Consider the following 17267-nt stretch of genomic DNA (forward strand, 5'->3'; position numbering starts at 1 on the left):
ATTATACTGAATGCATGAAAAAGTTTGAGATTTGTGTATCTTCATTCACAATCAATTCAGGTATTTATACGTTTGCTTTTAAAGTTTTTCACTCAGACATTAAAATACTGTTGATTATCAGTCCACTGTAGTACAGAAGCAAATACACAGTAATGTTTAAAATAACTATAGCTGTACAAGTTTACCAGCTCTACACGAAGCATTTGCAAATTGTTATTAAAAGAACACTTCTGCATGTAGCCTAATTTATACACACAAAATTTTAAGCAGTAAAATTCCTAGACTGCACTTTTAACAGTTTTGGTGACCCAGATTTATCATCATCTCAGAGCAATTTTTCAAACATTTCCTAATACTGGAAGGGCGTGTCCCAAGACCCTGACTGCTTTGTCCTCACGCAAAATTAAACAAGGATGGTGGGAGTATATAATTCATTGCAGTACAACATTATATCAAATTTAATACAGCATACACAAAGTTATGTGATTAGTCATCTCGTCTTCTGTCATTATCTTTGAAGGTTAGTTTTAAGCCCATGCAATGCTGAAATCAAGCGTTTACACTTGCAGTCTCGCACCAGGGTAGGTATTAGGCCCCTATTTGGTGATTATTAGTTTCTCATCCACCGTCCGCATCCTTCTTAAGCTACCGCATGGTAAGCCATTATTTACTCTGCGCATGCTCAGAAGAACAAGTGATACCAAACTGTTATAATTTTTGTTGATGAACGCTACAATGCGCTATATATTACCAGGAGAACTGTTGTTTTCCTTAGCAAATTGCTGCAGTGCCAGTTGCAATCGTGTTCTACCGACTTCATCAAAGCAGGCTTTCAGTTGACTGTCGAAAAACAGTTGGCGATCACGAAAAGTAGAATCAGCTGGTGAAGGAAATGTTTGTAGTAAGAAAAAAAGACAATTTGGACAAGGTCTGTACATCAGTGTGTTAATATTATAAAATAATGGTATAATGGTAATACCCTCCCGCCCGCATCATAATAATTAGAAAGGCTGGATGAGAAACTAATAATCACCAAATTTTTATTTTTTTTAAATTTTATTTATTTATTATTGCTTTATGGTGTAAACACACCAAAGGTCTGTTGGTAACATGTACCAACAGCCGCGAAAGTACATTACATTACATTACTTATTTACCTACTTACTTACTTACTTATATACACACATACATACAGATTCTACAAGTAGTTCAGGTTTGAGGTGGGTGGACATGACTGGTGGCATCTTGAGCAAGGACAGAGATAGTGTAATGAGCAATTGTTGTTATCTTCAAAGTTAGTTATAAAATGATCCCAGAGAAAAGTTTTTAGTTTTGATTTTAGCAGAGGAAACGTTAGATTCAAGTTAAGGATAGGCATGGCATTCCAGAGAGTTGGTAATCTATGGAAATAAGAATGTCTAGATACGTTATTTAAATGATGAGGGATGATCAATTTGTTGCTGGTGCCGGATCTAGTATTAGCTGAGCTGAAGTTGATATGATCATGAATATTGAACTGTTTAGTTTGTACCTTGATTGATTTGATTGCAAATAATATATCTTGTAACTCGAACAGGTACATCAAAGGAAGGATCCTTAGTTTTACTAGACGGGTTTTGTAACTACTGGTGTAATCATTTAATAGATACTTAGTGGCACAGCGCTGGATTTGCTCAAGAGTTAAAATGTCTTTCATCAGGTGTGGACGCCATAGTTGGGTGCAATAGAGCAGCTGAGATCGAACCATTGAAATATATAATGTGACCAATGTAGAAGTAGAATGGGTAGGAGCAATAGTACGACGTATTAGTCCCAATACCTTGTATGCACGAGCAGAGATTGATTTGTAGTGTTTGTCCCAACTTAGATTCTCAGATAATATGAGCCCTAAGTCCTTGTGTGAGTCATTATGTGGTATAGTAATATCCGAAATGGTGTAGGTGGTATCTAACTTGCATTTAAATGATAAATGTACGAATTTTTTTAGATTAAAATTCAGATCTGTCTCTCTGGACCAAGTAAATAAAGCGATGATATCTTCTTGCAGAGCGTTGTAGTCAGACATAGTACAGATGTGCATGAAACACTTGGTATCATCAGCAAATTTTAGGAGTTGGCTTTGGTGTATATATGATGTCATGTCATTTATATAAATTAGAAATAGCACGGGGCCAAGTATGCTGCCCTGGGGCACACCTGAGAGAACTGGCAGTAAATCGGAGTAACAGTTGTTGATGCAAACACGTTGATATCGATCAGTCAGATATTCCCGGAACCAAGCCCAGAGTGTACCAGTTATTCCAGCAGACCAAAGCTTGTTGAGCAAGATGGCATGAGATACGGTATCGAAGGCTTTACTGATATCGAAGTACACCACATCAGTTTGTGAGGGGCTGCTAATTATGTAGTCTAGGAAAATTAGCATTTGTTGTAAGGTTGAACAGTTTTTAGTGAAACCAAACTGAGAACAACTAATATATTTACTAATGTGAGTGATAATTTTGTTGTAGATTAGTCTTTCAAGAACTTTAGATGTGTTGGATAGGAGCGAGATGGGACGATAATTTCTTACAGAACAATGGTCGCCAGCTTTGAAGATGGGTATTACTTTGTGAATTTTCCAGCTAGAAGGTAAGGTGGCATGACGTAGTGACATGGAAAACAGATGATGTAGTGGCTCACACAGAGGTCCAGCACAGCTGTGAAGTACTTTAGGAGCAATTCTGTCAATGCCGCAAGATTTCTCAACATCTAATGAAATGAGAGCTTCGAAAACATCAGTGACAGTAATAGTTGTGGAGTTTAAGGATTCATGTGTGGCTGGGTAATTGTCATGGTTTGCTGGTGAAGATGAATTGTGAAAAACAGAGTGGAAATATTGATTAAACAAATTGGCCTTGCTGGAGTCAGTGCTAGCAGATGAAGAGTCAAAGTTCATGATAGGAGGATTAGTATTAGACTTAGTGATAGATTTTAGATATTTTGTTGTTGTTAGTTGGGGCAAAATTGTTTATGAGGTGAAATTCATAGTTCTGTTTGGCTGCTTTTATTTTGTTTTGAAGAGAATTCTCAAGGGAGTCAATGATATGGGAAATGTGATCTGTTGGGTGCCGCTTATTTCTACGTCGAAGAGTTCTGAGACGTTTGATGCAGTGCCTTATTTCTGAATTGAACCATATGGGGTGTTGGTCTGAATGAACTTTATTTACAGGAATGAACAGTTCCATGGCTGTAATTATCTGATATTCAACAATGTGCCATATATACTCAACGTCATCACTTGAATAGCATGATGTAAAGTCAGAGCAACATAGGTAGTCATGTAAACCTTGGTAGTCACCTTTGGAATAACCAAATGTAAAGTAAGTGGTTGGCTTAGAAGACATTGTAGTACTTGTAGACAGTGAAAAGGTAATGTTGAAGTGATCTGATGGTAGTAGTGGAATAGGGGCCTTATAATGAAAAGTATTCTAATGCTGGGAAAGTAGTCTTCATCACATGACCAAGTACTTTTTCAGAGGTATATTCAGTGCATGTACCACTGATCTAGTTCAGCTTCTAAACCTCTCTGAGATGGTAGATCATTCTTATATATAGTTGGAAAATCTTTTGCTAATAATGAATCATTGCTTTTGAATCACCTAATATCTGAGCTTGATCGGTTTGACAGTAGCTCTACCTTTCTTCACTGCCTTTTCTTTTGAATTCATGAAGTTATACTGTACTTCAGATATCTATCCAAAATAAGAATCGTTATATTGCTCTTCACAGCAACTGATGGAGCATTTACCCTAGTTGGGTGGTAGCTAAATTCAAAGAATTTACTACTTCTGGTAAGAATGATCTGGCACTAAAAAGTAGATGATTCCAATCTGCACTTAAGTCTGCATAATCTATGCCACATACAATACAATGTGAAAATGTTACCAACACTTGGCATATTGCAGTATTTCTCCACTCAGTCAATTTTGTAATACTCTAATTATTATCATTAGCTGTTATTACCCGCTGAATGATGTTCCTCATTAAACTAGTTGAGTACTTTGATCACTTCGAGTCACAACGTTAGCATAAACAGTTGGTTCACAGAATCACAGCAAGGTAACGTGTACATCACACAACAGCTAATTCTACCACTCACCTGAACACAGGTGACATTTGTAGTACCAGAATTGCATTCATCAGAATTTCTTGAAAGGGGGGGGGGGGGGCTAAGCTGGACAGGGATATAGGTTAGAAGCCATGCAGACATTAGAAGATACCAAGCCTTCTCTCAAGGTCCTAGTGGTAAGATTCATGTAGTGTCCATGGTCAAATTAGCTATTTGGAATAATGACTTACTAGCGTGTAAAGCATACCAATCTAGGGGGGTCTGGGGGCAAGCCCCCCCCCCCCCCAGGAAAATTTTGATGTTTTATTTCATCAAATCAAGACTGATTGCAATACGCATTGAGTAACTATCATGCATGCACGAAAATCTTTTCATTTGTAGCTACCAAGCATTTAGATATACGTAGCTAGCTCATAGGCGGTGGAGACAGGGGGGCCATGCCTCCCCCCCCCCCCCCCTCCCCCACACACACTTTTATGGGACACTGTTTGCAAGAAAAGATCTAGATACTCTAATAGAACAGTCACAGTATTCAGAGAAACAGTGTAGCTAGGCACTTAGCTACGTATGTGCCCCCTCACTCTTTGGCCTGCTCCACCGCCCCTGAGCTAGCTATATACCATAATGCATCAGTTCCTCTTAGCCATGCTCTAATCAGCTAAATCTGTGAGACAGAAACATGTATAGTGGTGTTGAACGTCACAATTATTAGTATGCATGCTCCTTAGCCTAGTGACGCTTTGTTAGCCTTACCACCAATAGAGTGTACTGAAAAGCAAAATGTAGTGAATGGTACTAGTAGCTATTAGCTAGTCCACTGGCAATCCTTACAACTATATTTACATTTATGGGATTTCTGAATTTGCTGTTGTGAAAATGAACTTATTTCTAGATCTGCTGGGTTAGAAAGACTGATATAGAATAGATGCTGCATATATGAGACACCAAAATGCAACCACATGCTATTCCGGAAGGAAATAGTTGTTGACCTCCAAATTTTTGGTGCATGTAGTGTATCTACCCTAATATCTTTGGGTGGTATTTAATCATAATAATTATTGTTTAGAGCAGCAAAGTAGACAGTAGAGCATGCATGGTCAATGACCCAATTATGGGACTTTGGATGGGTTATGAGACACCTGCATTCAACACTTCGTAAAAACAAAAGTGAATCACCCAAAGCATTGAAACTTGGGATGTAGTTACAGTCACTATTGCTCTATTTATTGGTGTAGTAAATTTTTCAAAATCATGGTATACCAGCAAGAAATGCTGAATAAACAAAATACAGTCAATTAACCAATTATGGGACATTTGCAGCAATTATGAAACGCTTGACTTTAAAAACGTTTTACTGCATCAATTCATGAGTGAAACATATTCTAATATCAGTTTCAATTCACTTATGATGTTGAACATTGGAAAAGTTTTAAGCCACGCCCCCTTTATTCTGCAAGCTATGCTACTAACAGAGGTTAGTGAGGTGAATTTTAACCAACCAAACAGGTAAAATTTTGGCATTTCTCACATCTGAAGGTTCTTAGAGTACTCATTCTAGCAGAAAATGGAGCTAGCTAGTATTAGTATACATAATAGTGCGAAAATGTGCAGCGTTCAGAATTTACCTGATTACAGTTAGGCTAAATTTTGCGATAAATCATATGTACTGCAAAACCAGGCAACTTAATTTAGCCCATAGTTACATGGTATGTTTACTTCATCATGGAGGGTAACTGATGCAAAAATCGTGGTGATTCGTCAAGGTGTCCCATAACCCCTGCTGTCCCATAATACCAGCACGTACGGTCTATAGCTAGCTACAAATGCCAGCACCATAACCCACATCATGGGGTCATATCAGAAAGTGACTGATACAGATTTTTACATTCATCATGTATACAATATGCTACGACTGTAAATTACCAAAACTAGTTAGCTAAATGGCTGAGTTGGTAGTATTATACTGAAGCTGATAACTCTAACCAATTAAATCAACTAACATTTTTTAAATATAAAAACCACACTAATCACCTCTTATAGCCATAGTAGAAAACACTGCTAATTATCTAAATAAAATAAAACCCACAATTAAAACTTTTGTAACTGGAGATGCAACCCACGATCTAAACCTGTTTTTGGAAGAACTCTTTAGGTGAAGAAAAGGAAGCTATACTCAGAGTTGAACAATAGGTATAGTTACTTAGACATTATTTGTGTTGGTATAGTGATGCATAGTTCCTGAAATAAGTCTGCTTTTGATACACATAGAATATTTAGGGTTTTATTGGCCAAGTACTAACTTAAAAGGGAAACGGGTGGCTACAGCCCTCTTAGCCTCCCCCCCTAAATCCACCCCTGTTCATTGTACTATGTTGCACACCTAACCAACGGTATAGGTAAAAATATACAGTCAATTCATATTTCATAAATATGTGCACTATAGACACTATCAAGCATACTGAAATAAAATCTGTTGAATGAACAATATTTGCAATATAGTGTTGTTTTAGTTAATTGTAACTAAAGGTACTTGATATTAGTAAGGCAAGTAACAAAAACTAAAACATTTTTTATGCACCACTAAAACTATAGCTAAAACACTTTCATATGAGTATATAGCTAAAACTATCATGTTTTTTTACTAGGAACTAAAACAACAGAGAGCAAATAACCATAACTAATAATAAATCAATAACAAACAAAAAATACTAAAGCTAAAATTATTGATGAAACTAGTTAAGACAATAACTAAAACTAAAACCTAAAATACTACTTAAATGCTACTAGGACCGCTGCATGCTAGTGGGATGATCTACAGTATGAAATTCTCTTGCTACAAGTAGCATTCAAACATCAATATATGCTGTTCATGACTATATAGTGTTAGCTTAGTTAACTACAAGTATATAAGGAAAATTTAAGACAAAAAGTATTAAACAACGGAGGTCACCTGCACCCGAAGATATATACTAGTGAACAGTAAATCCCCACTTCAGTCTATACCCGTACACAACTGAATTAGGGATTAAATGTCTGCTAGTATATCTTAAGGTGTAGGCGACTCCCTTGTTTCACTACTTTTTATTTCTATGCCTAATTAAAGTTAAAATTATACTTGTCAGTTTGTTTTTCTTTTTTGTAACATTGTTATGACTGGTAAACCCACACATACTCACTACAATGGATGCCAGAACCTGCACCTCAAACATTAATTACTGAAATAGTGATTGCTTCATTTTCAGCTATGTTTAAGGTGACCATATTTAAATAATGATTTTAAGTCTGTGGGAAGGCTGCATCCGTGACAAGATTATTAGAGGCCATCAATGAATTTGTAAGTAATAGATTCAGTGCTGATGGCAATTAAGCAGTTCACGATCAGGTGGAGATGGCAACATTTGTTGTGACATTCCACCAGTGTTGGGCAAGTTACTTTGTAAAAGTAACTAGTTACGTATTACATATTATTTGCAACAGAACTATTTAGTTACAGTTACATATTACCCATAAAATAAAGTAACTGTAATAATATTACATATTATATTACTTTGTGTCCACAGTCTTAAGCTGTCACGTGTGAAACCACCACCTTATCATGTGACATGATTGCGTTGTTGGACAATGAGCAAATCTTGGTTATAAGTAAGAAGCTAGTGAATAAGCTTCATTCAGTAGGCCTCGTTACTTCGTTGTGGTTAGGCATTACTCAGAGGATTACTAACGAGAAAAGTAACTTCGTTACTTTTAATAACAATATTACGTCATATTAGACTCGTTACAGTAATTATATTACTTAGGTAACGCATTACGTTTGTAAGTAAAGTATCTTGCATTATATTACCTGTTTTCATAGCGTATTTCTGTTATTACTTTGTTACCACAAAAGTAATAATATTACATAACGCGTTACATAAGTAATCCCAACACTGCATTCCACCACCTCATTGATGATCTTTACAAATGATCGTGAAGAATTTCATCACCATTATCAAGTAGATATCCAAGATTCAGTGACTCCTATTATGTTAGGATAAGAAAAGGTTTGAAATACTACATGTATATTGATTTTGTTTTCAACAGATTAGAAATATTATCATACCTGGATAAAAAAAATTGTTAAGACAGTCTTCTAGAATCTAGATGGCTTCAATTTTGATTGTAGTGTGCATGGGGTCCCATACAGCTGGATGATGCATGTTCATGAAACAATAGGTGTCTAACCATGCATACTTTTGTATCTTAGTGCTACTCAGAGGCAGTGACCATGAGATCAATTTGCTTAGTAATTATTTGAAATATGGTCAGCTATGGTAACCCCCATATATGTTGGGAATAATCAGTGCACAAAGTTAGTATCATTACCTTTCTGAAGACCTGGTTGTTGAGGTATAAATGCTGCTTGTAAACAGTCAGACTAGCAGCATTTACCTCCGCAACTAATAGGTACTGAGTAAATTTGTAAACACCATGCTACTCCTCCATCCATTGCCAGTCACACTCATGAACAACCAAGTAACTCAACTTCTGTCATGACTGCATAGCACAGCCAATTGACTAGATCATGTGTATACTTTGAATATTCGTGGCATCATGTGTGTGCATGTGTCTGTGTGCGTGCATACGTATGTGTGTGTGTAGTGTGTGTGTGTGTAGTATGTGTGCGTAGTGTGTGTGTAGTGTGTGTAGTGTGTAGTGTGTGTGTGTGTGTGGACCCCTCACCGGGTGCTAAGTTTGTGCCAGGTTCAGTTCTTTGGATTCTGGACCCTGTCATTAGGCCAATAAGGTGTATATTGATAATGACTATTGACTAGAGTAACAGTTTCATCAATGTTCAGTCAACTATGGAGAAACTTGGCTATCTGTCATCAGGGGAGGAGTTTCTGAGGTTTCCAGAAACCGGTCAAGTATATTCAGGCAATTAAAATTGATTTTGCGTCAATTTACAAGGGTATCAAGGGTCCAGATCGAAATATTTTAATAGAGCAGTCAACTACAGAACAGTCACATTACTTAGTTTCCCTGTACCAACATATCTCGGAGTGTTTAGACCAGAAAAATTTCCTGGGGTGTGTCCCCAGACCTCCAAAATGACATGCATGCTTCAGACTTCATATAGCTCCACCTCTTAACTATTTAGCCTGGATTTTTGGTGACATTTGGTGAAAATTGCAGCCAGATTCAATCTTAGAATACAGTAATTTTCAAAATAATTTCCAGGGAAGCATGCATGCCCTCAGACTGAGACCCCCTGGATTAAGTGTGCATGCAACAGAAAATTTGGAAACCTGTCACCGAAATTCCTTCTTACATGATCGTAGACTGGTATTGTATCATCAGATTCCACTATTCAAACTACCTATCATGCAGCAATCTAGACTGTCACAATACCACTCTGCTTTTCACCATACTGTATACATTAATTCACCCTCTATAGCACTACATCCCAAAGCAGCAGGTTGTTTAATGTTTTACAGAATCAATAATGGAATGTTGCCATGCTGTTGAGTATTACTGCACCTCCAACTCTGGCAGCACCTCTTAGATTGTATGTTATTCGAATAGTTACAAAAAGTTTAGTTGCACCGATACTGGTAGAATGATTTACCAGATAATGTCTCCACATTTCTATCTGCTGTTTATGACTCAGTTTTATGATGTGTGATTCTGCTTGTAGTTGTACCATTGTATTTCATTGTGATATTGTATTGTTAGTGTAATACACTGTAAAAAATGAAGTGTGCTTTGTACACAAAACGTGTGCCCTGTTACACCAAAGTATGCTATTTTTCATAGTGTAATTCTGTGAACTGTCTTGCATGGAAGAATGAGATTATGCTGAATACTCAGTCAGCTTACATGGCTCTATATACTAGCATGAAGATATTTTCCTGGCTACTGAGACAGTATACTAAGCACACTATAGTGGCTGAATGCATGATCTTGTATTGCAGGCTGCTAGTAATGAATAATGCATGCATTGTTATATAGCTATATAGTGTTATTGATGGCATCTACGTGACTACAGTTACTGTGTCATAGATGGCAACTGTTAATTAACTTTATGACCAAGAGATGAAAGTATACTTCATGTATCATACAGTACGTATAGTAGGGACCACAAAGGAGTAGGGACCACAAAGGAGTAGGGACCACAAAGGAGTAGGTGTGGCCCACAAAATAATATCATTCAAAAACCAGCCTCAATTTTCCCTTATGACGATGAGGCAGTATTGGTGAGGTAAAAATAAGCCCAAACAAGCTTTCAGATCAACCCGAAACGCTTTCAACAAGTTGCTACTGAATTTAATTTTTTTTTATTCAACGGAATTTTCTACTGACTGACTGATGCCTTCAATTCAATTCAATTATTAGCTTTATAGTGCAATGTGACAGGTGTACATGGCTGCACAACAATAAAAGTAAGTTTGTATACAATTGCACTAAAGGTAATCTGGTAATTATCAGATCCCATAACTTAAATTAAGTACTTATCATTACTTATATAATTACAATTAGCTGCTAAGTGTATCAAAGTTGGGATGTTTGGAGCAGATGCTACAAGGACATGTAAAATGGAAACTATGCTGGTTCAGACAAGCGCAACTCGATAACAGCTAAGGCTACGGGCTTGATTTTTTCACTGTTCGACGTTGCTTCGGCCCGAGAGGTGCCTTTTGGCATACCGCAGTACGTACAATGCATTCTTCATGGACTTACCACTGTCCTCCTTTGTGTCCCATTCATCTTTGCTGACAGGGAAGAGTGTCGATTTGGCCCGAGCATGTGATGGTTTCCCTTTGAAATGGAAATCGTCCGTATTTTTCATCGTGGCTATTTTGATTGCAGAGGTGCTTATGTAATAGTTGCAACATGGGCATGAGGGCTTGCCTGATATGTATGCCCAACTGCCCGAGGGTAGAGGGCATACATATCAGGCAAAGCCCAAATGCTCCGTGTTACAACTAATATGTAACACTTTGCATGGGTAGATCAATGAAATAATACCTTTGATCTGGGCAGACCAAAGAAATAATTCCTTTGATCTGCCTATTTGTGTTGTTAAGTGTTTCTTTCTTTTAAAAACTACTAAAATGTATATAAAACCTATATAGGCAAGATGCACTTTACATTGTGGGTTTCATGTGGCTTACAATTGAGTCTACTGTGGCTCTCAATTGAGACCAACTGAATCCCACAATAAAAACTATCTCTTGGTGATATAGGTTTCTTAAACATTTTGAAGACATTACATAGTAAGTGCTAGTGCTATAGTTGAAACTTTTTTGAAACTATATCAAACCACATCAAAAGCACTTTCAAGTACATCAAAGGTACTCTCAAATACATGAAGTAACTTCAAAGGCTTTAAACTGATTAATTTAAGGCTTTAAATACAACTTCAAAGTATTGCATATTAGTTGTGATTACCACATTCACCCCTGATCTTCCTTATATATCAAAATAGCCTAGCTGTCAAAACAACCTAGTTGTAGCCTAGGCAGTTCCTTTGATCTGAGGTGTGAAAGTGTTACATCAAACAGTTGTACTGCTGTGTAACTGGTTGAACATAGCCTTAATATGTTTCGGGCGCGCGGCACTATTTCTTTCTTTTGGTATGCATGGATTGTAGAGGTGCTTTTCGAACATTTCTTGATTCGAAATGCTGTGTAACGAATTGAGCATAGCTGACAACGAAGCATAATGGATACTTCACTTTTCAGACGATAATTGATATAGCTGGGGCGCGCAGCGCCTTTCAGTTCAGATGTGGTATGTGTGGGTTCACCAGTCATAATAAAATCATTTACGGAAAAAATTAACAAACAAGTACACGAAAAAATTTGGAATTTTCAACTAGAGTAGGGACCATAGCACATCGATAAAAAGTACTGAAACAAGTTGGAGTAGCAGGGGCGGATCCAGATTTTTAAAATGGGGGGTTCCACTTTCGAATTGCAACTTCAGCCTAGCTGTAGGTTGAAGACCCGCAAAAAAAAAGAATAGGTCATCACCTACTGACAATAGCTGTCCCTCACCATAAATGTCCTCACCAACTGTTTATAACTAGATACATAGCTGCTCTATTAGAGTACCTCGATTTGACTGCTCTATTAGAGTATTTCGAGTAAGAGAGGCTCTCTCAAAAGGGGCCCCGGGGGTTCCATGCATGGAACCCTTTGAACCCCCCCTGGATCCGCCCCTGAGTAGTCCATGATATTTAATCACTGTAAAACAATAAGAAGTGTTACATCCCTACTGTGCATTTCCGTTATGGTATCTTGAGCACAGTAGGGATATAACACTTTACAGTGATTTAATATCATGGCAGTGGCGTAGCCAGACTTTTATGTTGACCAGGGCTACAGGTAAAATTCATCACTAGGGTACCCTGCTGTATTGGTATATAGCAATATGGTATTGAACAAAAAAGTAGGCACTGCAAAATGCTTCTATAGGGGGTCTGCATGGGGGCATGCACCCCCCCCCCCAGGAAAATTTTAGATGCTCTCAGATGCAATTTGCATCAAAAATAGCTCATTTGAAATGGTATTTTGGATGCAGGAGATAGTGAGATGTCATAGTGGCATAATGTGAAGTTGATCTATGTAGCAGCTAAAAGGAGCCATTAATTTTCATATGCAACTTAGCAACTGTGTGCAGTGCACTATACCAATTCAGTATGCATCTTTCAGTTAGTTTCAAATTATTTTCTGAGTATATAAGTAGCTACAGCAACAAACCATTAAGCCTTGATCTATGCATAATTTTACATAATGCTATATAATATGTAGTTATTATAGGAATGAAAATTTTTACTTTTGAGTCCATCAGAGTAAGATAATCTATAGCTGTACATAGAGTAGACTATATAAATAGAAGCATGGCATATATGCATGTCAGGCCCGTAGCCAGGGGGGGTTCGGGGGGTTCTGAAGAACTGCCCTCTTGGAAAAAAGGTCCACAATTTTTGGTATACAAGTCCAAATTTTCAGGAGCAAAAGTCCATTAGCTACAGTTTACTAGATACCACTAATAAGAAACTAAATTAAGCGCTTCGAGTAACTCATTCATTGCATGGATTAAATGCAATGCAAGATCGAGATACTCTAATAGAGCAGTCAACCACTCTAATAGAACAGTCACAATATTTGGACCTTTACTAAAGGTCCACTTTTGGTCAAAAAGAACCCCCCTTTCAAAATCCCTGGCTACGGGCCTGCATGTACACTTTAAATGGAAGAAGTTTAGCTGCAATTGTGCAGCTGCCAAGTTATCACAACTGGACGACAGTCCCTTTAAATTAATTCATTGAGCCCTTGCATGCAGTACATCACTGGTGCTTATCTTTCTTTTATTCTGGCAATCAAGAACGGTGAGCTGGTTAGCAATTCCCTGTTTTGACATAATTATTGAACTAATAACTCACGTGATTACGGACTGTTATAGATTTGATTGTGGGTAATTTCAAGCTTGTGCATAGTGTTGCACCACGGGATTAGTAAAGGGACTTACTGTGGTAAGTATGTAGATAGTTTAGTTCATTAACTTAATTGTACAATTATACCATGAATATGATTTAGCTGTATAGACTGTGTCAACTCGGTAGACTATACTTCCTGTAATTCGCTAGTAGTCTCGCGTAGCTAGACCCTTTTCTTTCTTTTGTGTGGGGGCGGGAAAGAAAAGGGTCTGGTGAACATAGTATAGCCTCGTCGTTGGGCTATCCCGAGATTGTGGGGATTCTTCCGCATTATTGCCAAGGCTGTTCTGTCAATTATCGCGGATCTGATATTCAACGTGTTGCTGGTCCTCTACAGCTATGTGCTGGCCAAACTTGTGGTGTTGAAGCTGCAATCCATTCCATGAGGTCCATTTTTTGATGATGAGAAATTTGAAGGTTTTTTACTTGTTGATGCCAGTAATGCTTTTAATTCAAAACATCCACAGTATACAAAACATTGCAAAACATCCACAGTATACATGCCCTGCTTTTTCGACCATTCTAATCAACACATATCGTTTTCCAGCACCATTATATGTTGATGGTGATGTTATTTATTCCAACGAAGGGACTACTCAAGAGGACCCCCTTGCTATGCCTTTTTACGTCTGGTCTACAATACCTCTTATTCGTAGATTACCTAACAATGTCACTCAGGATAGTATGCAGATGATGCAAATGCTTATGGTAAAGTTTCACATCTGCATCTGCGGTGGGACCAGCTTTCATTACTTGGACCACATTTTGGCTATTTTCCTAATGCATCTAAGACTTGGCTTGTTGTCAAAGAACAGTACCTGAAACATGCTCAATTACTTTTGCTAATACTTGTGTCAATGTAACCACAGGCGGACGGCCTCATCTTGGGGCTGCTATTGGATCTACTGCTTTTGTTGCACAGTATGTTTCTAATAAAATGACCACTTGGATTAGTGAATTAAAGTTGTTATCATCTTTTGCCATCACCCAGCCCCATGCGGCTTACTCTGCCTTTACACATGGACTAGTCAGTAAATGGTTATTCGTTGCTCGTACTATACCTAATGTTGATGATCTTTTTCACCCACTTGAGGATTGTATTAGACACAGCTTCATTCCTGCAGTAACTGGCCATCTACCACCCAGTGATTTAGATAGAGACTTTTTGGCTCTTCCCACTAGAATTGGCGGCATGGGTATTATCAACCCTATCAGAATGTGTGCTTTTGAGTTTACCGCCTCTAACAAAGTTACCAAGCCTCTGCAATCCCTTCTGTTATCTCAAACCAGTACTTTCTCAAGTGATATTCGTGATGAACAACTTTTAATAAAAAATGAAATATATCACATGAAATTTTCCATGACATCTTCTAACAAAGCATCTTTACTAGAAGAGGCTACAACTAGTTTAAAGAGATCAATTAAACTAGCTTCTGAAAAGGGAGCTTTAAATTGGCTATCTGTTCTGCCTTTGCAGGAGCACAATTTTTCTCTTCACAAAACTGCCTTCCACGACGCTGTTGCGCTCAGATATGGATGGGATACTGCCAGGCTTCCTCAACATTGCGCCTGTGGAGCTAAGTTCACTGTTGAACATTCCTTTACTTGTCCCAAAGGTGGCTTCCCTTCAATCCGTCACAACGAGATCCGTGACTTAACAGCAAGCTTACTTACTGAGGTCTGCCATGAGGTGGATGTTGAACCACATTTACAACCTATTACTGGTGAGCAGTTCACCTTAGCCTCATCAAACATTGAAGATGGTGCTCGACTAGATATTTCAGCCAATGGTTTTTGGGATGGCCGTTGTGAGAAAACTTACATTGATGTTAAAGTCTTTAACTCACACGCTCCTAGTAATCGTACCACCAGTGCCAGTGCCTTTTACAGAAAACATGAATTGTGTAAGAAGCGTTCATACGAAGCTCGCATACGTGAAGTTGAACAGAGTTCCTTTACTCCTTTAATCTTTTCAGCCACAGGAGGAATGGCTAACGAAGCAACCATGTTTTACAAATGCCTTGCTTCCTTGCTATCAGATAAATGGGATTCAAATTATGCTGCTGTAATGGGGTGGATCCGATGCTGCTTGTGTTTTTCACTTCTGAGGTCAGCAATTAGATGTCTGAGGGGTTCTAGATCCTCAAAGGGCTCCTTTGGCCACTCTTTAGGATCAGCACCAATTGACCTCATTCAAGTAGAGTCAAGATTCCCATTAATTAAGTACTAACTCTTATTGCATTTTTTCCCTCCTTTTTTTTGTACGTTCAATTTGTTGTTTCTTGTAAAAACTATTTGATTTGTACTGGGGATTCTACTGCGCAGCTTCCGGATTGTTGATTGGCACGAATGACGCGATTTGCTAATATTTGCATCATTTGCATCCTGTTACCATAGCTACTACTATGGTAACAGGACGCAAATGTAGCAGATCACGTTATTTGCACCAAACAACAATCCGGAATCTGTGCAGTAGAATCCCCACAATCTCGGGATAGCCCAACGATGATGCTATACTATGTTCACCAGACCCTTTTCTTTCCCCCCCCACACAAAAGAACGAAAAGGGCCTGGCTATGCGAGATTAATTCGCTAGGGCTTCATCTTCAGTTACCCAGGCTAATTCTTCAATTAGCAGGGCTTAAGCCCGGGTGTGGCTACGCCTATGTATCATGGACTACTCCAACTTGTTTCAGTACTTTTTATTGATGAATTGAATTGAATTTAGTTTTAAACTCCATCGATGCATGTGCTATGGTCCCTACTCTAGTTGAAAATTCCAAATTTTTTCGTGTACTTGTTACACATCTTTTCCATGCACCAGCAAATTAACTTTCCTTTTGATGGTCCACACCTGCAATTAAAGAAGATCATAGAATACCATGCACAATTGTTTCATGCTTTCAAAACATTTCATTCTATTCATCTGGCCAAGGGACACTGAAAACCAATCGAAGCTTGAGCTCAGGCCAAGTGCATGTACCATTTGCCAAGGGAGCTGAATAGACACATCCATGCATGGACAATACAAATGCTGAACAGCCAGCATTAAGTATAGGTATACCCACTGACAACTGAATGAATGATGCTGCATGTGCATGTGATTTCACTATGCATCAACAAAGGCAATGAATTGAATTGAATTGAATTTGGTTTTAAACTCCTATATTCGGCATAGCCGTTCTTCCATATAGGAGGAGTATACACAGTACATACATACATTCATACATAGCTACATATACATAATATACATACGCAGCACTTACGTACATACATACATACATACATACATACATACATACATACATACATACATACATACATACATACATACATACATACATACATACATACATACATACATACATACATACATACATACATACATGTAGTATAATATGTTACATATATTTAAGTTTTAAAATCAGTGAGTAAATGGTGATGTAAAGTGGAAGTAAATTTCTGATAGCTATTGATATATAAATTGTTAGGTAATTGATTCCACCATTTAATTACTTGATTCTAAATATCGTTGTGTATTAATTTTGTTAAATGACATCTTTCGGTGTTTGCATAAGTTGTGGGGTGCCGTGTGTTGTGAAGTGAACCAGATAAGATAGGAGGATCTAGAGGAATAACATTGTCCTGAGAATAGTGACAATGGTGCATAGCACA

Source organism: Dysidea avara, chromosome 7, assembly GCF_963678975.1.
Source record: "Dysidea avara chromosome 7, odDysAvar1.4, whole genome shotgun sequence".
NCBI classification, from domain to species: domain Eukaryota; kingdom Metazoa; phylum Porifera; class Demospongiae; order Dictyoceratida; family Dysideidae; genus Dysidea; species Dysidea avara.